The following is a 27,488-nucleotide window of genomic DNA, read 5'->3' as shown; positions in this document are numbered from 1 at the left end:
CATGCGGCCATAGCAGAGCAAAGACAGAGTTCAAGCAAGAGCATGGCCTGTTTGAAGATCGGGCAGAAGTAAGAGATGCCGGACAGGGAAAGGTGACGTGTGGCTCAGTGGAGGATTTAGGGGCCTGGGCAGGAGCAGGTGTTTGGGGTGGGACATTAGAGAGATTTGATCAGGAAGTGAGGTGATAAAATTCTAATTTTGGAGGCCTGCCATGTAGAAGGGACCGGTTCTTTCTTGCTCAGAGGGCAGCCAGGAACCAGTGAATGGAGTAGCTGAGCGGCGAAGAGCGGAGGCCCTGGAGGCCAAGGGCCTGGGTTCCAGTCCTGGCTTTGCCACTTTGTAGCCTCTTTTTGGAAGTGCTCAGTGACTGTTAGTTGTGGTGACTGTTGCTGGGGAAGCAGCTGGGTAAGGGAGAGCTCTCTAATAGGGGAATAAAGTCGGCTTCTTCACAAAGTAGGAAGTGTTCTGTTACTGTGTCCAGGGTGATAGTCTTTCTAGGGTACGTTACACAGAATCCTTTGTTGGGGCTTAGTTTAGACCAAAGGGTCTACAAAGTTTCTTTACCAAACATTTATTAACTACTGTGTGCTAAGTCGTCTGGCAAGTAGTGTACTGGCAATAATGAAGGGGAGAGAGGCCAGGGGAAGTAGACGCTGATTGTTTACCCTTTCTCTGCATTGTTACAAAGCTAAAATCAGATTCCTGGTCTGCCCTTGAAAAACCATTCCAAGAAGAGGAGGTAAAAAGTGTCTGCAAAGCGAGTGAAACGTATTAAGTACTAAATGATGTTGGCCATCTCATAAAAGGCAGTGGGCGTTCAGAAGAAGGTTTAGTTAGCCCCTAGGGGATGCTCTCACCAATGTATCTTGCTGGCTGATTGTAACATACTTAAAACCTCATTAGAAGTTTCAGTTGGAGCCCAACTGTGGCTCCTCCAGTCAAAAGGATAAATTGGTATTTGTGTAGTGATTTTCTTTCTTTCATTAACAGCTGGGGACTGTTTAAAATCTTTTTTGGTGGGATTAGTAGGTCAAAACTAAAGAGCACAGGAAGGATTGCTTGGGCTGGGCGACAGATCCAGTGGAAGCTGCTGTCGGGTCTCCTTCGTCTTAGTTCTGTCCCAGGAGTCCCTGGGTGGTACAAACAGCTAATGCCCTTGGTTGTTAGCGGAAAGACTGGAGGTCTGAGTCCACCCAGAGGCACCTCAGAGGAAAGGCCTAGGAATCTCTCCCGAGAAATCGGCCACTGAAAACACTATGGAGCACACTTGTACTCTGGTACACATGGGGTCTCCATGAGTTGGAATCAGCTCGAAGACAACCGGTTCAGTCTGTCCTGGATCACTCACGCTGGTGCTGTGCGACCCTTCTGACTCCTCAGACTCCTAGAACGAGACTCTCCCAAGTTCTAGCTTTAAAGCTTCAGTGTTGGGACGTCATTCTTCGAGGGGCCTCTTCGCTCCTTTGGCCTCTTCTTTATGGAAACTAGGTCAGGTTTACAAACTTTTTACTGTAGAGTTCTAAGGTGAATGCTGTGGTTAGAGTATGGGTTTTATTGTAAAGCTAACCTCGGTTTGAATTCCAGCTTCACTGCTCAGCAGCTGGGTGACTTTGGGCAGTAATAATAAAGATATTTGTCAATTACTGAAGCTTGGACTGTTTGCCAGGCAGGCACTATGCTGGGCGCTTTTCGTGAATTTTGGTATTTCCTCCTCTCGGTACACTTAAGAAGTAGGCACTGTTCTTGTCCCCATTTTAGAGAGACAGTGGAGTGCAGTGAGTCAGCTGACCCAGTTCCGCCACATACCAGAGGCCCTGAGAAATCACGTTTCGTCTTTAAGCCTCAGGCCATACCTACCTCATAAGGTTGTAGTGAGGAATTAATGAAGTAAGTTGGTGTCCAGCGTGTGGTAGGATCTAGCTTGCCTCAAGCTTCGCTGAGGTGATTTTTTAAGTGGGCTAAAGTTGAACTGCCTTGTGAAGTTACTTGTTTTCTACTTTATAGGTTGATGTAAAGATTGTTTCTGAATCTAGCTCTTTTCCTTCATGTCTCCAAATTCAGCTCTTACCGTCATTCATATAGAAGCTCTCATGTTCAATCAGTGATCTTCCCAGAAAGGAATTAAATTAGTTCAAGTGTTGTTATATGGAAAGAGAAAGTGGCACTGACTTTTCTGTGTCACAGATGGGTTGCAGTATGAAAGGGAAAGAGAGTGTTTGTTCTCCCCAAATGCTCACCGTCTCTTACCAACCTAATGTTTATTTTTTACGGCCCTTTCCAGCTTAGCCGACCCCCCTATGGGTATGTACAAAAAATCAGAATAAACTTTGCCTCGTTATTAGTTATTGCATATATGTCTTTGACATGTTACTGTGTCGTCGTGGTTCCACTAACACGTAAACAAACAAAATTTTAGTGTCTTCCAGAAGTCTGGTTTTAGCTAGCCTTGTGCTGTGTTTCTCTTTGGCTTGGTCCTCAGGCCTTGCCAGTACTGTTTCTCTGTACAGAACTTTGCTTTACAGCCCATTTGGTTTCATGACGCCCTCGTCACCTTGAGATAGAGCATTTTGTGGCTCTGATTGATCAGCCTTTGAACTAATTAACCAGGTTTTGGAGAGGACTTGCTAGCACAGATAATTGTTGGATCTCAGAGACATTTTGAACAGTACCCAAAAGCAACACCAGTGGTTGTCCAAAAGACGCAAGAGACATGATGTGAACTTATAATTGTGTTAAAAACCGCTGCGCAGTGTGGCTGATTGAGTTGGCCTTTAGTAGTGCAGGGTCAAGGGTGCAAACATTTCAAAAATGCAAAAAATAGGTCGTGCTAGTTGTTTTTGTTGTGTCCAGTAAGTGACAATTGTTGATGACAACATCACACAGCTCCCGAGGTGGCAGAGGGAAGGGAGCATACGCGGTGGTGCCCAAACGGTGGATACTCTTCCTCATACCACTCCTGATTCCTGCAGCAAGGGCTGCTCCGACCTCATTGAACAAGTTTCCCCCTGAAGTCCTAGGAGCTTGTCCTTGGGTGTGGCGCTTCCCTCCACCATTTGTATCCTTTCCAGACGGCTATGATTTTATCTCTCAGCAATGTTCCAGGAGGTTTTAGGGAAAATATCAAACTGCCAAATGGCCTATCAAACTGAGTTCGAAGAGAGACCTCTTGGGAAAGGACAAACCAAGTATTCTAAGTGGTCTACGATCCCAAGCATTTCCTGGGCTGAGTGTTTATCAAGTCTGAGCTGCGCTTCCAAACTAAGCTTGAGAAGAATCTGGGAATGTTTCCCAGCTGATTGGGGGTGGGGAGAAGAGGATGCAAGGCTTCAAGAGCAGAGAGAATGTCTCTCTTCTTTTTATCTCTCCCACAATTAGCTGCCGAAAGCTGTTTGCAGAGACAACTTGCAAAATAGACCCAGCCTTGGCGTATGAAGTAGGATGGGATTGCTAAGTGTTACTTTGGAAATTGTGTATTTTAATTTTATTTTGAGAATGGATTGGTAAGATTAGATTTTAAATGGATCTGCCTTACTCTTCAAGATTAAAAAAAAAAATGCACAGAAAGTAGCGTTACCTTCCTGTTAATTGTCATTGATCTCAAGTCCATCAGTTTTTTGTATTGTTTTTTGCTGTGACTTCTATCATCTCAGAGTTCAAGGCCTAAACTGAGATATTTAGGAAGAACCAGGTGTTGAGGAAATGGTTGTTGTTGTTAGTTGCCGTTGACTTGGCTCTGACACATGGCAAACCCATGTACAACAGAATGAAATATTACCTGATCCTATGCCATCTCCATGATCACTGGTATGCTTGGAGCGCATTGTCATGGCCACTGTATTTTGAGTGCCTTCCAACCTAGGGGACCTATCTTCCAGCACTATGTCAGATGTTATTCTATTGTGATCTGTAGGGTTTTATTTGGTTAATTTTGGGAAGTAGATTGCCAGTCCTTTCTTCCTAGTCTGTCTTAGTGTGGCAGCTCTGCTGAAACCTGTCCACCATGGGTGACCTTGCTGGTATTTGAAGTACAGTGGCATAGTGTCCAGCATCACAGCAACGTACAGGCCACCACAGTACAACAGACGGATGGATGCATGGTGATGCTAGCATGTAATTAGATGATTTTCTCCTTCCAGTGGACTCAATGTTTGAGAACTCTGTTTTAGACAATATTGATCTCTATATCTTGATGCCCCATTAACCTGTTATAGACATCCTGGTACATAGGGTAGCTCCCTTGTTCTCTTTGTTAGTAGAAGTGTTTTGAAAATATTCTGTCCCTTTAGTTCATTATTTCTTTCCCTAAAACTTTTCATAGGTCACTCACTACTCCTTTACTGAGAATTAAGATGGTGGTGGTGCCCGAAGAAAATCTCTTTGTGCTGAATAGTACCAGCTTCACTTCCGTCAACTATGGCACATTTATATGTATTGTAAAGTTACTTTCTTCCCCCTCTATGCTGCTGTGCGTGTGGGTTCCCTAGCTGAAGAGGCTGGTGTTCCTGATGAAAGACTTGAATCCAAATTTAGATTCTCTTCAGAGGTTTCATAGACTACTTCCTTAAATTAAGGCACGGGCTGCAAAAGCTGCTGCTAAGCGGGGCTTCCGGGCTTGCTATATTTTTGGCTTTAGAAATAAAGAAGACGAGGGCAGGAAGGACTGGCTGTCATTGCCAGCTTGTTCAGGGGGTTCTGCCATTGTACCCAGAGTCAGGAGCAGCTCCTGTAATGAACTTAAAGATAGGAGAGAGCAGTTGCTGGTAACCTGACAAAATGGAAAACTGTCATGAGCATGAGGAGTGTGGGTAAAACCAGTCACTTTGTTGGGTTGTGTTGGTGATTATAGGTAGTAATGGGGGGGACTGCTTTCGGTCTGGCACCTGTAAATGTGTTTGGAGACTATTATGCGTCAGGTCAACCAGTACATTTACTTGTTGTTGTTGTACTTTAAATGAAGGTTTACAGAACAAACTAGCTTCTCATTAAACCATTAGTACACGTATTGTTTTATGACATTGGTTAACAACCCCATGACATGTCTGCACTGTCCCTTCTCAACCTTGGATTCCCTATTACCAGCTTTCTTGGCCCCTCCTGCCTTCTAGTCCTTGCCCCAGGACTGGTGTGCCCCTTTAGTCTCATTTTGTTTTATGGGCCTGTCTAATCTTTGCCTGAAGGGTGAACCTCAGGAGTGACTTCTTACTGAGCTATGAGGGTGTCTGGGGGCTGTACTCTCGGGTTTCTCCAGTCTCTGTCAGGCCAGTAAGTCTGGTCTTTTTTTTTAGTTAGAATTTTGTTCTACATTTTTCTTCAGCTCTGTCTGGGACCCCCTATTGTGATCCCTGTCAGTGCAGTCAGTGGTGGTAGCTGGGCACCATCTATTTGTACAGGACTCAGTCTGGTGGAGGCTGTGGTAGACATGGTCCGTTAGTCCTTTGGACTAATCTTTTCCTTGTATCTTTAGTTATCTTCATTCTCCCTGGCTCCTGAAGAGGCGAGACCAGTGAAGTATCTTAGATGGCTGCCAGTTAAGCTAGATGTTCCCTGAGACCATGGTCCCTACAGCCCTCAGCCCAGTAATTCGGTCCCTCGGGGAGTTTGGTTTTGTCCATGGAGCTTCCATGACCTTACCGTGAACAAATTGTCCTGGCTTACCCAGTATTATGTACTGTCTTACCCTTCACCAAAGTTACCACTTATTTATTGTCTATTTAGTGTTTTTCCACCCCTACCCTTCCTCTCCCTCATAACCATCAAAGATTGTTTCTTTTTATGGTAAATCTTTTCATGAGTTTTTATAGTAGTGGTCTCATACAATATTTGTCCTTTTGTGATTGACTTATTCCACTGAGCATAATGCCCTCCAGAGCCACTCATATTGTAAGATACTTTGCAGGACATTTACTTTTTAGGGACAGTGATACAGTTGGAGAATCTTCAGAGTCCAGAGAAAAAGTTGAAAATGGGATGTTGGCTATACTTATGGGTATTTTATGTAATCACTCTCTCTCTTCTTGAATCATACCTGTCGCTATCTAGTTGATTCTGACTGATAGCAACCCTACAGGGCAGGGTAGAACTGCTCCATAGGGTTTCCAAGGCTGCAATCTTTATGGAAGCCGACTGCCACATCTTTCTCCTGTGGAACACTGAATTTTTTGGTTAGCAGCCAAGTGCTTAACCACTTTGCCACCAGGGCTCCTTTCTTGAGTCGTAGAAAGGGTTTTTTAAGGCTCCTTCCAGTATGGAGACCTCCCTTCCCTGTCAGTGCCCAGAGTCCCCAGACTGGAGAGCTCCAGAGTGGAAGGAGGAAGGAGGAAGCTGCCCCAGGTCTTCTTGTCCCCAGAGTGCCTTGTTTCCTGAGGCTGCTTGCTGTGTGGCATTCAGTTAGGCCAGCCTGTAACACATACTTCAACAGGCTTCAAGCTTCTGCTATCTAAGGCACACTGTTTACATCATCTATATTTGGGAAATGCCTAACTATATTCTTAAAAACTACTTCATATGTCTGTCTGACACTTAGATAAACACCTATAGGATTTCATGCCCACTTTCTCCTCCCACCCTCCATGTGGCTCCGCAACCTTCTCATAAGTAGAATTTTCATTATTTCCCTTTTACTTAAATCTTTCCTTTTTTAAAAAATGAACCTTTTACAACATTTTAAATGTATAAGGTGGCTTATTTTGGAAGGAAGTGTCCTCACACAGGCCCCTCACCTTCCAGTTCTCTTCTCCAGAGGCATTCGCTGGTACCAGTTTTTTGTCTATTTTTGCAAAGATATGTTAGATAAAAATGCTTATATAATCTTCCTCTTGCCCTTTTTTTTTTTTTTTTTTTTTTTGAGAGGGGCGTATACTAGGCCTGGTGATTTACTTTTGAAAAATCAGCCACTGAAAACTCTGTGGAGCACAGTTAGTACTACTGGTACACACGGGCTTGCCACGAGTTGGAGTCAGCTTAACGGTGACTGGTTTGATTTTGGTTATACTACGCACAGTTCTATACTTTGCTTTTTTCACTCAGTACTGTGGCTTTGAGATCTTCCCATATCAGTATTAGAAAGTTGCCCCATTCATTTTTTTTTTTAATTGAGGCAAAAATTCACATAACATAAAACTTACCATTTTAACCACTGTAAAGTATATATTATAATTCAGTGGTTTTTAGTAGATTCACAGTATTGAATGTAGTAAACCAACACCACCTTCTAATTCCAGAACATTTTCCTAACCCCAAAAAGTACCCTGTACCCGGTAAGCAGTCATTCGCCATTTCCCCCCATCACCAGCTCCTTGTAAACACTAGCCTGCTTTCTATGGTTTTGCCTATTCTGGAGATTTTATACAAATGAAATTTTATTTCGTATAAATTCTACAATATATGGCCTTTTGCATCTGGCTCCTTTCACTTAGCATGATGTTTTGAAGGTTTTTTTTTTATCCATGTTATAGCATATATCGGTACTTCGTTCCTTTTGAATACCACATTTTGTTTATCCATTCATCAGTTGATGGAATGTTGAGTTGTCTCCATTTCTTGGCCGTTATAAATGATGCTGCTATGAACATTCGTGTACAAGTTTTCCTGCGAATATATGTTTTCAGTTCTCTTGCGTATATGCCTTGAGGTGGTAATGCTGGGCGATATGGTAACTCTTTGTTTAGCCCTTTGAGGAACTGCCCAAGTGTTTTTCACGGTGACTGCACCATGTTTACATTTTCACCAGCAGTAGGTGAAGTGTTCCCGTTTCTCCATATCTCGCCACCACTTGTTATTGTTTGTCTTTTTGGTATAGTTGTACTAGTGGGTTTGAAGTGGTATTTCATTGTGAGTTTTGATTTGCGTTTCTGTAATGACTAATAATTGTGTTGAGCATCATTTCATGTGCTTATTGGCCATTTGTATATCTTTTTTGGAGAAATGCGTATTCAGACCCTTTGCCCATTTTTTGTTGGGTTATATGTCTTTTTATTATTGAACTGAAGGGGTTCTTATGTATGTATGTCCCTTATCATATATATGACTGGCAGATGTTTTCTCCCAGTCTGAGTTGTCTTTTCATTTTCTTAATGGCATCATTTGCAGCACAAAAATGTTTAATTTTAATGAAGCCCAGTTTACCTATTTTTTCCTTTTGTTGCTTGTACTTTTGGTGCCATATCTAAGAAACCATTGCCTACCACAAGATCATGAAGATTTACTCCTATGTATGCCTGTGTTCCCTTATAATACTTTCATAGCTTAGATCTTACATTTAGGTCTTTGGTCCATTTTGAGTTAATTTTTTCTGTGGTAAGAGGTAGGGGTTTAACTTCATTCTTTTGCATGTGGGTATTCCGTTTTCCAGCCCCATTTGTTGAAAAGACTGTTCTTTCCCCATTGAATGGTCTCAGCACTCTTGTTGAAAATCGACTGACCGTAGATGTGTGGGTTTACTTCTGGATTCTCAATTCTATGCTGTTTATCTATATGTCTGTCCTTATGTTGGAGCCCCGGTGTTGCAGTGATTAAGAGCTACAGCTGCTAACCAAATGAATCCACTAGCCGCTCCTTGGAAACTCTATGGGGCAGTTCTACTCTGTCCTATAGGGTCGCTATGAGTTGGAACTGACCCAGTGGCAGCGGGTTTGGTTTTTGGTTTGATCCTTATGCCAGTGCCACAAAGACTTAGTTACTGTTGCTTTGTAGTAAGTTTTGAATTGGAAATGTGAGCCTCCTAACTTTGTTCTTCTTTTTCAAGATTGTTTTGGCTATTTGGGCATCTCTTGCATTTCATATGAATTCTAGGATCAGCTTGATCATTTCTGTTAAAAAAAAAAAAAAGGAGTTGGAATTTTGGAAGGGATTGCGTTGAATCTGTAGATCGATTTGGGATATATTGCCATCTTAACAACACCAAGTCTTCCAATCCATGAACATAAGATCTCTGTTTGTTTAGGTCTGCCTGTTCCCTACACCTTTATCACCACTATGTGGTACTAAATTTCCTAATCTTTGCAAATTGATAGGTTAAAAAAAAAAGGCTATTTCTTTTTGGTATAATTTGCTTTTTATTATTGTGGATGAACATCTTTTCATACGGCATTTTTATTTTTTCCTAGAAACTGTTTTTATATCATTGACTCTATTCCATTAGGCCATTGGCCTCTGTTTATTATTATTATTTTGAATAGATAGGAAGTTTATCTGATTCAGAGTCAAAACAGTGTAAAAAAGAGTAGTCAGTAAGTCGCATACCTGCCCTTGCCCCTTTTATCCTGTTCCCTCTGTCCTCGACAGGTAACTCTGGTAACTGTTTTATTACTTCCTTGTTCATCCTTCCAGTGGCTTTTAAAATGTGGTGGCATCCTATGTATGCCACTTGCGTCTTGCTTTTGCCATTACTCTTTCCCTGGTGGTCTTTCTCACTTTATTCCATGACTGAATAGTATTCTGTGTATGTCCCAGAATATATCCAACCAGTCTGGTTTTGCTGGACCACTTGGGTTGTTTTCAGGCTTTTCCTCCTGAGTGATGCACCGAGTGACCCTGGGCATATGTCATTTCTATACATGTGCCAGTTTGTCTGTAGGCTGCATTCCCAGAAATAAGATGGCTGAGCTAAAAGGCAAGTGTGTTTGTAAAACACGGTAGATATTACTGAACTTCCCTCCATAGATGTACCATTTTGCATCTGTGCTAGTCTGTTGCCCCACACCCTTTCCAACAGAGTTTTGTCCTACTTGTTTTTTTCCAATCTGACTGGTGAGAAATAGCATTTCAGTTAGATTTAATTTGCATCTCTCTTTGCATGAGGTTGGGCATCTTTTCATATGCTCGAGGGCTATTTAGGAGCCCTGGAGGTGCAAATGGGTAAGTTCTTGACTGCTAACTGAAAGATCGGCAATTTGAACCCACCTAGCAGCTCTGCACGAGAAAGACCTGGTGATCTGCTTCTGTGAAGATGACAGCCAAGTGAGACCCAGGGGGCATTTTTACTCTGTGGGGTGGCACCTACCAACAGCAATGGCCATTTATATTTATTTTCTGTGAGCTATCTGTTGATACCTACTCTGCTGATATATCTGACTTTCCCCTCCAAGAAGAATCTCATTGATATAGTCAAGGTATTGCATGAAATTAATTTGGGACCAACTGGTGTTTATGATGGAAACCTGGTGGTATAGTGGTTAAATGCTACAGCTGCTAACCAAAGGGTCGGCAGTTCGAATCCGCCAGGTGCTCCTTGGAAACTCTATGGGGCAGTTCTACTCTGTCCTATAGGGTCGCTATGAGTCAGAATCGACTCGACGGCACTGGGTTTGGTTTTTTGTTTGGTGGTGTTTATGATATTGAATCTTTTTATCCACAAACTTATGTTTTTCTGTTTGTTCAGCTCTCTTTATATAATTTTCTGTAGTTGTTATTGAATTTATTCCTAGGCACTTTATCTTTTTGCGGTTATTTTAAATGAGTCCTTTGTGTTTGTTTGTTCTGTCATCACAACTTTTAACTGAGGTTGTACATACAAAAGCTGTTGATTTCCGTATTGTGCTCCCAGTTTTCTTACTGAATTATTCTCATGCTTTTTAGTAGTGTTTCAGTTGATTCTTCTGGTAGATAACCATTTATCATTTGAAAATAAAGTGCGTGTGAGGACCTTATTTCTTATTTTAGTTCTTTCTTTTATCCTGTTGAGTCCTTAGTGCCCTCAAAACACTACTCAGCCCCACTGGGAGGAGTACTGGCTGGCGGTACTGCAGGCTGTCCTTGTCTGCCCAGGACTTTGATGGAGATGTTTCTGGTGTTTCCTCACGAAGCCTGATGTTAGCTTTTGAGTTGAAATACATATATTTTATCATGTTGCAGGACTGTTTATATCTTCCTATTGTATTAGTCTCTTTAAATCACAAACCATGTTGGATGTTATCAAGTGCTTTTCCAGTAGAAACTACTTCAGGTATTTCAGACAGAGGAGATTTAATACATGGATTGGGTTACACATGTGTTCAAAGGCTGAAAAACAAAACGGGGATGGTGTAGGAGCACAGAGATTGAGAGCTGCCGAGGACACCACCACTCCCAGGGCTGGGGCAAAGCAAAAGGTGGTGTTGCCACAACTGTGGAGGGCTCCTGTGGGGCTGGGACACCCCTGAGGGAAGGCTCTGCACAACTGGTGTCTGGACTCTGAGGGTGGGGTGCTGCTCATTGAGTGCCCTGACCCCTGAGCAGGACTTGTGACCTGCTGAGTATTAAGTCCACTGAAGAGGTCCATCTGTTGAGTGTTTAGGCGGCTTAACAGGTAAGGGAGTGAACTCTTGGAGGCTTGATACTTTGGCAGCCCAGGGACAAGGCCCTCTGCTTGTTGCAGTCTTTGAGGGGTATGGCAAGGCTGGTGCTAACAGTGACAAAAGAAGGTGGAAGCTGGAGCCTGCCATTTGCTCTGCTGGAGTGATGCTGACAGAAATGGAAAACCAGGAAGGAAGCCCCTTTACCTCCCCTCTCGTCTGTCAGCTTCTCTTTAGGGCTTCCCATTGGCAGACGCTAACAGGGAGCCAGCCATCGTGGGGTCTGGGAAATGTAGTTTGTAGACGTCCAGGCCTGGCATTACGGACAAGGCCTGGAGAGGAGCACCACAGGAGAATAGCTGCACATGAGGAGTCATCGTCTTCCCTTAACGTGTTATTTCCAAATGGACAGGATGACTTTCAACACCATAAATTAACTTCTGAATATCCTGTGAGGCAACATCAGTCTCTTCTGTAACTAGCAGGTCACTTCACAAATGCGCTGTCTCGTAGGGATTGAATCCCGTCCGTGGCTCTTACTAACCTTTTCCCTTGATTGGAGGTGTCCATTTTACTTTAGGCTTGCAGCTGTGTCTCTGGTGAAGGAACTGAAAAACTGGCTCTGGAAAGAGCTGTGCACTTAGTGGATGAGGCTGCTGTGGCCTTTTCAAAGCCTGGGTGAGGAGAGTGCTCTCAGTTCCTGCGCTGGTTTACTGGAGGAACAATGCGTTTTAAGTCTTAGCCATATCTTACCTTCCTCTTTCCCCTAGCCCCTGTTGTGTGGGTTATCAAATAGTGCATCTGATAGGAGGTGAGCTCTTGCATGCTTTGGCACCTGTAGAATAGTGGAAGTATCTCTTGGAACTGGAAAAATGAGTTTTTTCTGGTGGGCATATGCTAGGGTGACCATAATTTCTGCTTCTAGTCCTGGCCTAATTAATAATAACACTCCCCCCCCCCTTTTTTTTTTAAATCACCTTGGTTTGGTTTATACAGTCATTTTACATAAAACTTACCTGACTGATGTTCAAGCTATCTACTCTGGTGTAGTCCTATTCTTAGAAATTGTAGAACTTATCCTTTCAGGTTTTTAGCTGTCTGCCTTGTAAAGTCACCACGTGAAGAAGCCATACAGAGAGAGGTTGAAGGTTGGGGTTGGAGTTGATAAAAGGTTGTATATGTGTACATGTAGACATAAGTATACATACACAAGGATCTCTGACATACATACACAAGGATCTTTAACATACAGGCTTACTTGCACATCCAAATACGTGCACATCTCTACGGAGATGATTTTGTATCTGAAGTGTTGTTAGTCTTTGTTAAAGGAATGATTCTTTTCAAGATAGGAGGTCTTATTAATCTATTTTCAGTTGCAAGTCTTGAGTGCAAGGGCGTAACAGGGGATGCCTGGCGTGAGCCAGTTATTACGGCTCCACACAGCAACAATGGCCAAGTGTTCTTTAGGTTGTGAGTAGTAGTGTGATTTTCATTATGGTTTGATTAGGTTTGTTCTGCTCGTGGTTTTCACATACTTTCAAGGGATTTTCTTAACTTTACGCAAGTTTGGAAATGTCTGCAATGAATGAGTTTTTTAAAAGAATGACTTTTGAAAGTGTTCTCACACCGGCAAATTAGTTAACAACCTCAGTTTTTGTTCTCTCACATTTTTAGGATATTTATCACCTATTTTCTGGGACAAATGTGCATAAATGCAAATAGGTTTGCTGTTGAGGTGAGCAGTAAAATACCTCCCTACCCTGAGTGTTGTCGCCAGTGCTCAAAAGAACAAGCGTAAGGTTTCATTAAAGGTAACCTCTTTTCTTTGGGAATGACATCTGATGCCACATTGAAAATTGGCTTCCAGAGGGCTGGGACCAGCTTAGTATTTTTTGCATCCTAATATGCTCAATTGCTAACCAATAGGTTGGAGGTTCAAGTCCACCCAGAGGAGCCTTGGAGGTCAGGCCTGGTGATCTTCTCTGAAAAATCAGCCACTGGAAATTCTCTAGAGAACAGTTCTACTTTGACGCACATAGAACCACCGTGAGTCAGAGTGTACTCCACAGCAGTCAGTAGCCCTGCAAATAGGACAGAAAGATCATTTCCAGCGGGGCTGTTGGAGGTTGTTACTCAGCCTCTCTCTGCCCAAGAATAGCTGTTTCCCACTGTTAGTTGTGTCAGGCCCAAGGGTTTTCCAGGAACCGCCTCATGAGTCTGGATCATAAGGAACCAATGACGACGCTCCATCAGAAATATCTTAACGTAGGCCTTGTATTTTTAAAAGTAAAGATCTGGTTTTCCTAAAAGAATGCCTTCTTTGAGATGTCCCCTCTTGTGAGGGTGCCTCGTGGTGGCAGAGGAGCTGATGGGTAAGGCTGTAGGGGTCGGTTTCCTTTTCACTCCCTGCCCCCCAAAGATGACATGGGAGATCTCCTCTGATGTTTGGTCTGCAGCAGTGTGGGTAGTGAGTTGTCTGGTGACACAGGAATGTTCCCTTACCCAAAACTTATCTCAGACTCTGTATTTGATTGTTTCCATTTGGTTAATAGTTATAATTGCTTTGGATCTCTTCCTATGTCTTTCCACTTGATCCGTTATGGGAAGAATGCAAAGGAAATATTTTATCTTCACTGCAATAGTGCTGGTGATAAATGCAGTGGGGAGTAGGTAACTCAGAAAGCAGAGCGCTTCTTAGCTTTGATTTAGCCCATAAATCGCTCGTGGAAAACGTCTGTTGAAGATAGACAAGAAGCCCCAGAAGGCATCAGGCTTCTTCAAGTGAAAGGCTGGCCACCTGTCTGCTTCGCCTGCGATGACTGCCCTTATTCTGTAGTAAAAGGCAGCCAGCATTTAGCCTTTTTCCTTTGTGGTTCACACGACCTTGTGTTCCCAGTATTTACCAAATATTTTAAATAGTTTAAAAAAAAATTTCTCTTTCATTTTGCACAGTGTGCGCATTCAGACCATAAAAGGGCCTATTGAGATAAATGTTAAAAGTCCACAAATCACAGTGTATCTTAATGATAGGCTTTTAGATTTAGATGTAGTTTAAGGGTAGGCTAAATTTTTCTGCATCTTTAGTATTTCCCGGTTTGCCTCGGGGTAGTGCATCTTGATAGAGAAGTCTTTAACACCTTGATTTCCTTAACCTCAGTAGTCATTAATTGAGCAACTACTTCTTGTAAGAATTTTTTTCTATACAGTGGAAGATTCCAAACAGAAGAAGGCAATTTATCAAAGGTAGCCCTTGCTTTCTAGAATCTTACATTGGGAAGGCGGAATGGGGAAGAATAATAGCAGACTGTAATCCATGTTCTACTGGAGGTAAACAGAGTTACAGGAATATGGGGAGAGGCGGACGCATTCCATCTGGAGGAGGAGCTAAAGGGAGGTTAGTGGAGGCTGTGACATTTAAACTTGGCCTTGCCTGATTGGTTGGAAATAGGCAAACGGACAGTGAGTTGGAGGGCATGTTAAATAATGGAAATAGCTTGAGCAAAGGCTTAGAAGTAGGATGACACTCGGCGTTTTGAGGGGAGGAGAATGATAAGTCATTCTGTACACTGGGATCATAGTCTTGGTAGGGGACGCTATAGTAAAAGATAAGGTATTCATTGGAGTTAACCGTGTGGTCAGTAGCCTCTAGCCGCTTAAGCCCCAATTATGGCACACAATTACAAGGCAATATACGTTTAGAGCTAAAAAACCGGCCATTGTAAGACAAAAATCAACAAACAATATCTGTGGTGGTTAAGAGCACAGAGTTTGAAGCTGGATTGTCTGGGTACAAATCCTTAATAGGTGTGTGACCTTGGGCAAGTTACTGAACCTCTCTTATGCCTCAGTTTCCTCACATTAAAAGCAAACAAAACAGTTGCCATTGGATTGATTGTGATTCATGGAGACCGCATGTGTGTCAGAGTAGAAATGTGCTCCATAGGGTTTTCAGTGGTGATTTTTTGGAAGTAGATTGCCAGGCCTTTTCTCTGAGGTGCCTTTGGGTAGACTCAAACCTCCACTCTTTTGGTTAGCAGCTGAGTATGTTAACTGTACCACTCAGGGACTCCTCACATAAAACATGGGGACAACAACAGTACCTACTTACAGATTTATTGCAGAGATTACATGATCAATATGTAAGGTGCTTACGACAGTGCCTGGCATATGATACAGTACTTACTATATAAGTGGCTGTAAAAAATGGGCTCAAACATGGCAACAATTGTGAGGATGGAGCAGGACTGGGAACGTTTCAACCTGTCATACATAAGGTTGTTAGGAGTCAGAGCTGACTCCACGGCCCTTAACAACAATGTAAGCGTTACTAATTAGTAGTAGTAGTTGTTGATTTATTATTAGCATCTGGATGTAATGTGCTATTTGAATCTTTTTTTCTGAGAAAGATTAAATTAGTCTTTCTGTAGCTTTTATATTCTGTGTAGTTTCGCATTAGTGAAATCGTAGGGTCCCAGGCTCATGAGGGCATGAAGGCTATTGCAGCAGATTTTCATCAGAATAAAAATGTCTTTCTTTGTGAGAGCCTTTGTGCTTTTCACTGCAGCTGTCTAGTCTTATTGGCTGCCTCCTGGGAGCAGATTGTAAAGGCTGGTTGTTGTGTCGCTTGTCATTGTGTATATATCTATGTGCTTGTGCGTGTGTGTTTGTATGCATGTGTCACAGTTTTCCAAGTGTTTTTTTTTAATTTTGTTGTTGTTGAGAATATACACAGCAAAACATACACCAATTCAACCGTTTCTGTGTGTACAATTCAGTAACATTGATTATATTCTTCAAGTTGTACAACCATTCTCACCCTCCTTTTCTGAATCGTTTGTCCCCCGTTAACGTAAACTCACTGCCCCCTAAGGTTCTGTCTAAACTTTCAAGTTTCTCTTGTCACTTTGATCCCATATAAATAGTTCTAAAAAGAGTATAATGCTCAAGCCAGACATTCTTTACTAGTTAAACTAAGCTATTGTTTGGTTTTCAGAAGACTTCAAGGAATATTTTTGGTTTAAGGTTTAAAGACTATCTCAGGGCAGTAGTTTCAGGGGTTCATTTGGCCTCCATGGCTTCAGAAAGTCTGGATTCCATGAAAACCTGAAATTCTGATGAGAATTCCTCAATGGAATCTTCGATCAAAATGTTCAGTAGTGGTAGCTGGGCACCATCTACTTCTGGTCTCCTGGCAAAGGAGAAAACAATGAGTCAGTTTCGAAGTTACTGGTATATTATAGAAGAGAATGAAATCTTGTATATCAGTATGATGTTTCAGTTGCAAGCAACAGAAACTGACTTTAGCTAATTTAAGCAAAAAAGAATTTAGTGGAAGGTTGTTGAGAGCTCCTAGAAGGTTAGAAGGCTGGGTACTAAAAACTAGCCTTGAAAAAAGACAGAAACCAAGGTAGCTCGATGGCCAGGAAGCACAGCCACCAAGCCACAGGCAAATAGCCTGATCTGCATGGAGCCCTTGTTGCTGCCACTGACCCTGAAGTTTAGGATCTCCTCCATCCAACCATCGTGAAACTGCCCTGTTGTGTAAAAGCAAAAAATTGGAAACAGATTACATGACTAGCAACAGGGACCTGAATACATTATTGAATAGCCACCCTGAGTACTTTGCAGTCCTTAAACATTTTATGTAAGAATACTTAATGACACAGACACTGTTCACACAGTTTATGTGAAGATGGCAGGTAGCAAATGTGTATGGACAGAATAGTTATATTTAAAAATTCAGTGAAGTGTTATTGTTGTTTTATGCCATCGAGTTGATTCCAACTATGGTGACCCTCTGTACAACAGAACAAAACACTGCCCAGTCCTGAGTCATCCTCACAATCGTTTCTGTGCTTGAGCCCATTATTGCAGCCACTGTGTCAATTCATCTTGTCGAGGGCCTTCCTCTTTTTTGCTGACCCTCTACTTTACCAAGCATGATGTCCTTCTCAACGGACTAGTCCCTCCTGATAACATGTCCAAAGTATGTGATGAAGTCTTGCCATCCTCGCTTCTAAGGAGCATTCTGGCTGTACTTCTTCCAAGACAGATGTGTTCATTCTTCTGGCAGTCGATGGTATAGTCAGTATTCTTCACCAACACCATAATTGTAGGTACTGTTATTATTCACATTTTACAGAAGATATTGACTATTTTGCCCAGTCAGTGGTTAGTAAGTGCCAGAAGTAGGATTTAAACCTGGGAGTCAGGCTCCAGCGCTGGGCATTTATTCACTTCACTGTATACTCTGACAAAGATGGAAAGATTCTGTGAACCTAATCCTAGTGGTTATACTAGGTGGTGAGATAATGGATGTGTTTATTATTTTTCTAATATCTGTGATGAGCATATATTAGTTTTATAGAGATCGAATTCTTAAGTTATTAAAAATATACAAGATTTTAGAATACTTTTCTTCCAGTAGAAAAGTTGTGTCCAGTTCACTTCACCATGTAACAAGAAAATAGTGATCTCCATTAAGTTTTGGATTTCCTCTTGGAGCTTATATGTATCATACTGTATGTGATTATCATGGTCGGGGCAAGTGATTACCATCTTCTAAACCAGAAAATGTTATTGGAATTTTAAACTCAGTGTCGACATATTTTCAGGATTATATAAAAGCATTGATAAAATAGTTGGTGTTTTAAATGGAAGATTTAAATTTGGAAGCTTTTTAGATTTGTGTTTGTCATATCTTGGCATGAGTTTCTCATTTGTAAAGTCTGGTTATGAAAAAACTCCGGTTTCCATATGCATATAAAAATACTTTGAGTCATGAATTCAAGTGAGTAATTGACATTATAAAAAACTTCTGCTTTGTCATACCTTAATGTGAAGACAGAACTTTTTTTTTTTTTTTTTTGGTAATTGCAATAACAGACACATTTAATTGGCATGATGGTATTCATTTTAAATATATTCCCCAGTTTTTTTTGCTGTATTCCATAAATTATTAGAATGAAAACTTGCATTTGATTTCCCAGGCAGTTTGGGAAAAGGACCCATGCGTCTATACCCGCAGGCATGTGTGTATGGACCTATGAGTGGTGTAGACGTGGGCGTTTGGAAACTAAAACTGCCACATCTCCTGCCTCACCCTCTTTGCTAAGTCTCGGCTCAGCTCTAAAACTACGTTGGTTGTAAGATGTGCCATTGTTTTATGTGCCACTAAAATTAAACGATGACAGTACTTTCTTGTTATCTATAATTGTATACTTGCCGAAAGAACGACTCTTTTAAACAAAGTTTATCACATATTGTTCTTGTTCATACATAATTTAAAAAATATAAATGAAAGATTAAAGAATTCCAAAATTATTTTCACACTCAGTGTCCATTCTTCTGAATCATCCGTTTGACACAGAATTGACAATGTTTACGTCTTTCCACAAAGACACCATCCAGAGTGTTGGCAATGCAACCCTTTTTTTAGAAGAGTACTCCATTCTCTCTGTGAGCTTTAATGCTGGTACTTTTGTTCTCCACACACGTGCAGGCAATGTCAACTACGCTTCAGCTGTCAGTGGCCAATGGTAAGATGCATCTCAATCTCAGAGATGTTAAAATGCAGGTCTTAGAATTGATAAAATACAGTATTTTGATATTTCATGAAGCTGAGTACCTTTAAGAATGTGGTGGGTCAATATGCCCAAGTTGGTATTCTTTAAAAATCATTTATTTTTTTTTTTAATAAATATTTCCCGCTATAAAGAAATATGCCCTCGTTGTACAATATTTGGAAAAAAATAGATAAATATGGAGGAAACATAACTTGCCCTTTCTAACTTAGAAATACTACTATTAATCTTTTACTGATATTTGTTTTTTTAGTTATTTTTTCAGGTATGTATGTTTTATGTTCATATTCTTTATCTTTAGAATTCCTGACAAAAGTAATATATACTCAATTTTTAAGTTGCATAATTATTTACCATAGAAAGTGAAAGCCAACTGTTCTCCACCCCCTCTCCCCCCAAGATGACTGCTGGTGGTTACAGTTTGGGATCTGAGCCTACAGATTTACTTTGCAAGTGTCACATCAGGAAATCAGACCAGGGTATAGTCCACAGTCCGTGACCGAATTTCCATGAGGCTTGTTTTCCCTATTCCTTAGTTTCTTTAACCAGTGAAACTAGGAATAATACCTTCTGTCTTATAGCCTGCCTTTGTTGTAACATTGATATGACTATTGAGTAGATAAATTCTCTTTCCAAACTCTTTCGAGGCAGATTTTAGAAATAATGTACAAAGATCCAAAAGATATTGAGATGATTCCATTAAAATATTAGTGAGATTCTAGAATGCACAAAAAATATAAAAATTTCAAGTTACTGTTTATAGACTGAACGTATCTTGCCTCTCTTTTGTACAGAGTACAGATTTAAATGGGAGAAAAATTCCGGACGCTAGTATGCCCCTATACAGCAACGGCCAATTTATGATGTCTTCTGATTTCAAATGCATGCCGTAATATCACATTAAAATAGTCTTTGAACTTGCCTGGGCATGGAAATACGTAATAAGGAAAATTAGTGTATTTTTTAATATCATTTTTGCCCTTTAGCCTGAGATTGAAAAAGTCTAGACCTTCAGACATTTACAAAAATGGACTGCATGTCGTACAGTGAATGACGTGTGTGTGTGTGTGTCGCTGTGAAGGTGAATTGTGCACGTCTCCTTCCTGTAGTGTATTCATTCGCGTGTCTGATCTGCATCAGAGATAAGCCGAGAGCACGCTACACCTTAGTTATTTAATTTAGTGGAGACTGCATGCTACATTGACGGTACGTTTTTACCACTAGCTCCTACCCCCTGATTTCTTCAGATCATAATCACATTGCTCCTGATCAAGGATCAAGTTCATTAGTATCTTTCGTAAAATTGAAGCGAGTACTGAAATGAAAAGAGATGGTTGAAAAATTTGTTGAACGCAATTAAAAATTGGTTTTCTTTTCCTCTTTTATGTTTTTTTGTTGTTGTTGTTGTGAGAACATGCACAGCAGAACATTCACCAATTTAACAATTTCTACTGTGTACAATTCAGTGTCTTCCTCTAACTATTTTAAAAAAAAGTCTCAAAGTCATTTTACTGTGTATGATGCTCTTTCGCCTACCAGGTGTGTCTCTGGACCTTTGTTTCTTGGATTTGGATTTAAAATCTGATGAAGGTTACCTTGTATCTGTCTTTGAATATTTGTATTGCTTTACGGACTATGTGTCTATCTGAATTTCATCTCTCCTTCACTTCACATCATGAAATTTTCCTTCTCTAGTCTTCTATTTTAGCCTCTGTTTGATCATTGATAGAATGTTTCTGCTATTAACTTACCAGCTATGACTATGAGTTAATGATTGTTGTTCTAACAAAGATATAGAAACTTACTCAAATAAATTGCGCTTCCTCACGCTAGTCACCTAGGAAGGCTAGAGATTTCTATAATGTTGTTGGGCTCAGAACTTGGAACTGCATTTTAAAATTCAGGCCAAGTCATGGTTGTTCTCTTCCTCTCTCTCTTATTCACTCACTTACTTTTTTACTGCTCTTTTTCTTACCAGATGAAATACAATATCTTTCTCTTACTAAATTCATAGATTTCCTGCCATCTGGCCCATCGTCAACCTCAGTAAGTTTAAATGAATGTTTGGGTTTTTATTAGAAGCCTCAGTTTTTAATCATGTTCCTGGAAATGAAAGGCAGAGATTCTTTTCATTTCAAACATAATTTTCTTCAAAGCCCCTAAACACAGGAAATAAAGCCCTATACTTCGATTCTATCCCAGTTGATTAAGTTGTTACAGCTCATGTATTTTACTATGTTCTTTTTTCCCCTTTAGTGTTATTTAGCCCTGGTGCCTGAATAGTTCTGGACTTTGTAAGAACAGGGACTGCTAATCAAACTAAGAGATTAACTTCACTGTTTTTAAGTGGATCTTATCCTATAAATTTAGGAAAACAAGAGTATAACTTGTTGGCTTTATTTAAGGTGAAAAATCTTTCATAGAGCCATATCCCTGTGTTCACTGTACCTTTGTGATTTTCTGGTTCAGTATTTTTTTGAGTATTTTTTAAGCTGATTGTTTATAGAAAAAAAATTACCCATCAATGCAGATGCCAATTTAGTTGATAGACAGTAAATGGGTACAATCTTTTATATAAGAAGAGCTTAATTGAGGTTCATATACCATGAAATTATTATGTTTTTATTATGGAAAAATATATATAACATAGAACATAATGTCATTGAGCTATCCATGTGAGTATTGTTGAAATGTTCAGTGTTTTGTTACATATATATTTACCACAATAAAAAAACAAATGTGTATGTGTATGATGAAATTTGCCATTTTAACCATTTTTAAGTGTACAATTTTAGAACATTTTCATCACCCCCAAAAGAAACTCCATATCTATTAGCAGCCACTCCCCATTCCCCTTCCCTCCAGTCCCTGGTGATTCCTAATCTATTTTCTGTGTTTATGGATTTGCTTGTTCTAGATATTTCATATAAATGAAATCATACAATATGTGGTCTTTTGTGACTGGCTTCTTTCATTGAGCATAGTGTTTTCAAGGTTTGTGCATGTTGTAGCATGTATCAGTACTCCGTTCCTTTTTACTGCGGAATAATAGAATAGCATTCTGTTGTATGGGTATACCACAAGGACATTTGGCTTGTTTCCACTATTTGACTATTATGAATAATGCTGGTACGAACATTCATGTACAGGTCTTTAGATAGACATATGTTTTCTGTTCTCTTGGGTATATACCTAGGAGTGGGAATGCTGGGTCATGTAGCAACTCTATGTTAAACATTTGAAGAACTGCCCAATTATTTTCCAAAGTGGTTGAGTCAGTTTATAATCTGATCAGCAAATGCATGAGAATTCCAGTTTCTCCTCAACACTTGTTACTGTCTGTCTTTTATTTTAGCCACCCTACTGGGTGTGAAGTGATATGTAACTGTGGTTTTGATTGCATTTCCCTAATGACTGATGATGCTGAGCATCTTGTTATATGCCTACTGGTCATTTGTACAGCTTCTTAAGAGAAATGTCTTCAAATACTTTGCCCATTTAAAAAATTGGGTTATTTGTCTTCTTATTGTTGAGTTGTAAGAGTTCTTTTTGTATTCTAGATTGAAGTCCCTTATCAGATACATGATTTGCAAATAAATATTTGCAACTCCCATTCTGAGGGTTGTTTTTTCACTTGAGAATGTCCTCTGAAGCACGAAAGTTTTTAATTTTGATGAAATGTAGTTTGTTATTTCTTTCGTTGCTTATGCTTTGGGTGTCTTATCTAAGAAACCATGGCCTAACCCAAGATCATGAGAATTTACTCCTGCATTTTCTTCTAAGAGTTTTATAGTTTCCGCTCTTATGTTTATGTCTTTGATCTATTTTGAGTTAATTTTTATGTGTAGTATGAAGAGGGGCCCAGCTTCATTCTTTTGCATGTGGATATCCAGTTGTCCAGCACTATTTATTGACAAGACTATTCTTGTCCATTGCCGTGTCTTGGCAACCTTGTCAAAGATCAGTTGACTGTAAATATAAGATGAGCTTGTGTATCTCCATTCTGTTTTACTGATCTGTCAGTCTTTATGCCTGTACCACACTGTCTTGATTACCACAGTTTTCTAGGAAGTTTTGAAATCGGGTTGTGTGAGTCCACCAACTTTGTTTTTCTTTTTCAGTATTGTGTGGGCTATTCTGGACCCCTTTTCCATATGAATTTTAGGGTCAGCCTGTCAATTTCTGTAAAAAACAGCTGGGGTTTTGATAGAGATTGCATTGGATGGATGCCATACTGTTATGGGTAGTCTACCAAATCTCTACTAGTAATTGCACTCAAATCCTGGAACAGGTCACATGATTGGGAGTGTGCATAGAAGCCCTGGTGACTCTCTGGATAAATCAGTGCACATCCAAAATTGGAGTTATTTGTAGAAACACTGGACTGGCATCATTTACATTTTGAGCCCTTTTCTTGACTTACAATATTTAAAATATATATTTGGCATCCTGTGTTCAGGGCATTTGCTTCACAGTGTTTTTCTCTTCTGTTAAGGTTTTGAGATCAGTGAAAATGTGATGAAACGAAGACAATCTGTGTGAATGAGGGTTTTCCAGGGTCTTAGCTGCATCTTAGAGTGGAAGGAAAAGCACTGGTGGGCTTATCAAAGTGTGCGTGAGATGGCTTTCTTTTTTTCCCTCCTCTCTATCTTGAGAAAGCAATTACTGCACATGCCTTAGAAAGCAGGTAAACCAGCTTGTAGGAAATTTAGGTGTTTTCCTCTTGGGGGCCGTTCAGGTCAGCATTTTATTGCTCTCTTACTATGCATGAGGCATTGCGTTCGATGCTGCAGGAGGGTGACAAGGCCGCGTAAGACCTCCCTAGGCTATGGATGGATCACAGTGGTGCCGTCTGCAGCCAGTCACGAGGATGGCGCAGGACTGGAGCGTTTTGTTCAGTTGTACATGGGGTCGCCATGAGTTAGGGCCCGACTTGGCAGCAGCTAACAACAATAGACTATTGAAACAGCCTCCAAACAGGCCCGTCTTCCTGCTTCCTGCCCCTCCCCATTCCTGCTCATTTTCTACTGTAGTTGAGTTCAGCTTTCTCAAAAAATCATTCTGGTCAGGCTGAACTCCTCACTGCCTACAGTATAAAGTCCAAATTCCTTGGCATTGCTATAAGATCTTTTTGAGTCTGGCTGTAGCCTCTCCAAACATCCCGACAACCAAACATCCCGTGGGACCATACTCTTTCCACTGAATGCACTTCGTGTCTTTGCACACATCCCTTCTCTTTAGAGTAGCCTGCCCCAGCCCCCGCTTGGCAGAGCTAGTCTCTTCCTTGGTCCCCTAGGAGTGTGTTCATAGCCCTCTTCACATTATCCATTCCCTTGTCTTTCTTTGCTGCTGCTAAAGAAGAGAGGCAAGGGTTTAATAACTGTCACAAGGCAGCTATTAATGTTATTTTAAATGAATGAGATAGAGTACCTGCTTAAAGGATTTATGTATAGTCTAATGGGGAGAGAAGATGGTCAGAGGGCTGAAAAGAACGAGCATGTGGCTGAATGAACAACAGTGTATCATTCAGCTAAATTCTGCAGTTTCTCTTTACCAGATATAGTACAAATATAGACCTGTCCAGTTTCAGTCAACCATATAGCTTAGGGTTCTGGAGATTTCTCAGTACACTGTGTTATTTCTGTGTACAGTAAAGCTCCAGGCAGAGGGAACAGGAGGCTCATGTGTTTGGTGACATGGGGTGGAAATATGAATCAATTAGTAAGGAAAATGAGAAAATGGGCTCTTCTACCTTATTATCTGCTTAGTCTTGTCAGATTAAAAAAAAAATCTTTCTGCATTATGAGACACACCTGGAGTTTCATGTTTTATTATTATCTAGCCGCCTCTCTCCCTTTGATTAGCATCATTTTTTTTTCTCCCAGCGAGCTAGCATGTTCATAGGCAGAGGTCATTGTAACTCAAGTGCCTTTTGTAATGTTTGTGAGACAATGTTCATTCTGGGATTAAAATATTATAACTTTCCTCCTCTGCCTCAGTTTCTTTACAGAAAATAAGGTAATTTTCTGTTATATTTGGAGGATAACATCTTCTGAATGTAAGGGGAAGATAGTACTCAGCTTTATTGTATAATTACTTTATAAGATCCCACTGGGAATTTTTTGTTTCTTTTTTTTTTTTTTTTTTTTGCCTTATGTGTGTATTTTAAATAAAAGCAGATCTTGATGGTAAAAAATAAAATTTTGCTGGTGGCTAACTCTTGGTTTTTGTCTGAAAAGATCTCTATTTCATCTTGACTCTTGGAAGCTATTTTTGCTGGGTAGAGAATTCTAGGATAGCGATTATTTTCTTGAAGAAAATTTCTGTGTCTTCTGACTTCCATTTTTGCTTTTGAGAAGTCAGCCAGTCATTACTTGGAAAGTAACCTTTTCTTTTTCTGTGGCTGCCTCTAAGATATTTTTCTTTGTCTTTCATTTTCTGCCATTTCACTGTGATGTAGCCAAGCAAAGATTTCTTTCTTTTTTTATTCTGCTTGGGCTTTGTGAATTTATAGGTTGATGTTTTTCATCACGTCTTTGAAAATTCTCAGCCACGGTCTCCTCTATTGTTGCCTCATTCTCTCTCTCCTTTTCTGAGGCTCCAAATGGACCTAAGTTAGACCTTCTCACTGTAACAGTTTATTTTGCTCTTCTTTTTCTAATTTCTTAAGCTGGAAGCTGAAGATTTTTTATTTGCAACTTTTCTTTTTTTCTAATTAGTTTAAATTTTCCTCTAAGCACTGCTTTAATCGTTGCATCCTGCAAATTTTGATATGCTATATATATATTTTTTAATTTCATTTTCTTTCGGTTCAAAATAATCTCAGTTTCCCTTGAGACCTTCCCTTGCACCCGTGGATTATTTAGAAGTGTGATATTTAGTATCCAAGCGTTTGGAGATTTTCCTGTTACCTTGCTGTATTGATTTCTAGTTTAATTACATTATGGTTAGGGAACATACTTTGTGTAATTTCATTTATTTAAATTTGTTAAGATTTGTTTAGTGACTCAGGATGTGGTCTCTCTTGGTGAATGTTCCATGTGTACTTTAAACGTATTGCTGTGGTTATGTGGAGTGTTTTATAAACATCAATTTGATCCAGTTAGTTGATGGTGGTGTTCAGTTCTTCCATCTCCTTGCTGACTTTCTGTCTACTACTGAAAGGAGTGTTGAAGTCTTGGACTGTGGTTGTGGATTTGTATATTTTCCTTTTCCAATTCTGTCAATTTTTGCTTTCATATATTTTGAAACTCTGTTATTAGATATATACACATTTATGATTGTTATGTCTTCCTGGTGAACTCTTTATCATTATGTAATGTTCTTCTTTATCCTACATAATTTTCTTTATTCTGAAGCTAACATTGTCTGATATTAATATAGGCACTTCAGTTTTCTTATGATTAGTATTTTTTTGTGTGTGTGGTGAAAAAATTTACATTTCGAATTAGCCAGCTGGACTCAGTTTAGATGATCCCATTTTGTTGGCAACACCCAAAGCATCATAGTCGGGAGCCAGTCAAACAAATGCCTTCTTCTCTGCATCAGGCCTGATCGAGGCCTTGACCTTGGCCACATCAATGTCGTGGAGCTTCTTCACAGCCTGCTTGATCCGGTGCTTGTTGGCCTTGACGTCCGCAAGGAACACAGTGTGTTGTCACCTTCTTTCTTCCTCACGGCCGACTCGGTGGTCCGAGGGAACTTGATGACGGCACAGCGGTCCCGCTTGTCTCTCCCGGGGGCGCTCTTCCGAGGATACCTGGGCGGCCTCCGCAGCCTCGGCGTCTCGGGCCGCCGGAAGGTGGGTGAAGCGCGGATCCTCTTTGTTGTGTGGCGATGGACGCCTTTCAGCACTGCCTGCTTGGCCTTCAACGCCTTTGCTTTGGCTTCAGTTTGGGGAGGGGCAGGGGCTTCCTTCTTCGCTTTCGGTGCCACCTTCGTAAAAAGGCTTATGATTAGTATTTGCATGGTATATTTTTTTGTTTCCCACATGAGTTTTGATTTTCCTGGTTATTCATATGCAGTGTAATTTTGGATTATATCCTGGACATTTTGAATACTATGTTATGAAACTCTGCGTCTTGTTTAAATCACGTGGAGAATGTTGATATATTTGTTTCAGCAGACATTGACCTAGTTGGGTTCTGGGCACATGTTCTAACCAGCCTTCTGTGGATTGTGGTTTCAGTGTCGGTTCTGTTTTCAAAACTTTTACAGTGCTGTTTGTATCTGACCCATCTGTATACCGCCAAGTGGCCACCTGGGCCTGGTCAATGGTTTTACCTCATAGTTTAGGTTTGCTGAACATTTGCATTTGAAAATTATTCATAGTAGTCCAGAAGAAGGCTTGAGATTTTCTTGGCCACCCACCTAATAAAAAGCTGGGCTGCTGTCTGTATTTCTAGCCCAGACTGAGAGATAGCTCATCGGAGACCACATCCTCAGCAGTTAATAGGCTCCAGCCCTCATCCTCCAAGCCCTAAAAGGACATCTCTCAACAAATGACCTGGGGGATTTTAGGAAGATTTTTTTTTTTTTTTTTTGTATTTCTTTCAACTTTACGGACTTTCCTCATCTGCTATTACCAGAGCTGGAAATAATTATTTTTTATATTTTTCAGTTTGTGAATTAG

General features: G+C 40.5%; 1 protein-coding gene and 1 pseudogene across 2 annotated transcripts in view; one reads left to right on the top strand and one right to left on the bottom strand.

Annotated features, from left to right (window-relative positions):
* Positions 1–27,488, top strand: part of SMURF1 (SMAD specific E3 ubiquitin protein ligase 1) — a 125,601-nt gene that overhangs the window by 24,718 nt on the left and 73,395 nt on the right. The window lies entirely within an intron of this gene.
* On the bottom strand, positions 26,304–26,824 carry LOC126086956 (60S ribosomal protein L23a-like; annotated as a pseudogene).

Source organism: Elephas maximus, chromosome 12 (genome assembly GCF_024166365.1).
Source record: "Elephas maximus indicus isolate mEleMax1 chromosome 12, mEleMax1 primary haplotype, whole genome shotgun sequence".
In the NCBI taxonomy this organism is placed as follows: Eukaryota; Metazoa; Chordata; class Mammalia; order Proboscidea; family Elephantidae; genus Elephas; species Elephas maximus.
The sequence above is the reverse complement of the archived record's forward strand: the minus strand, read 5'-3'. Positions and strand labels throughout refer to the sequence as shown.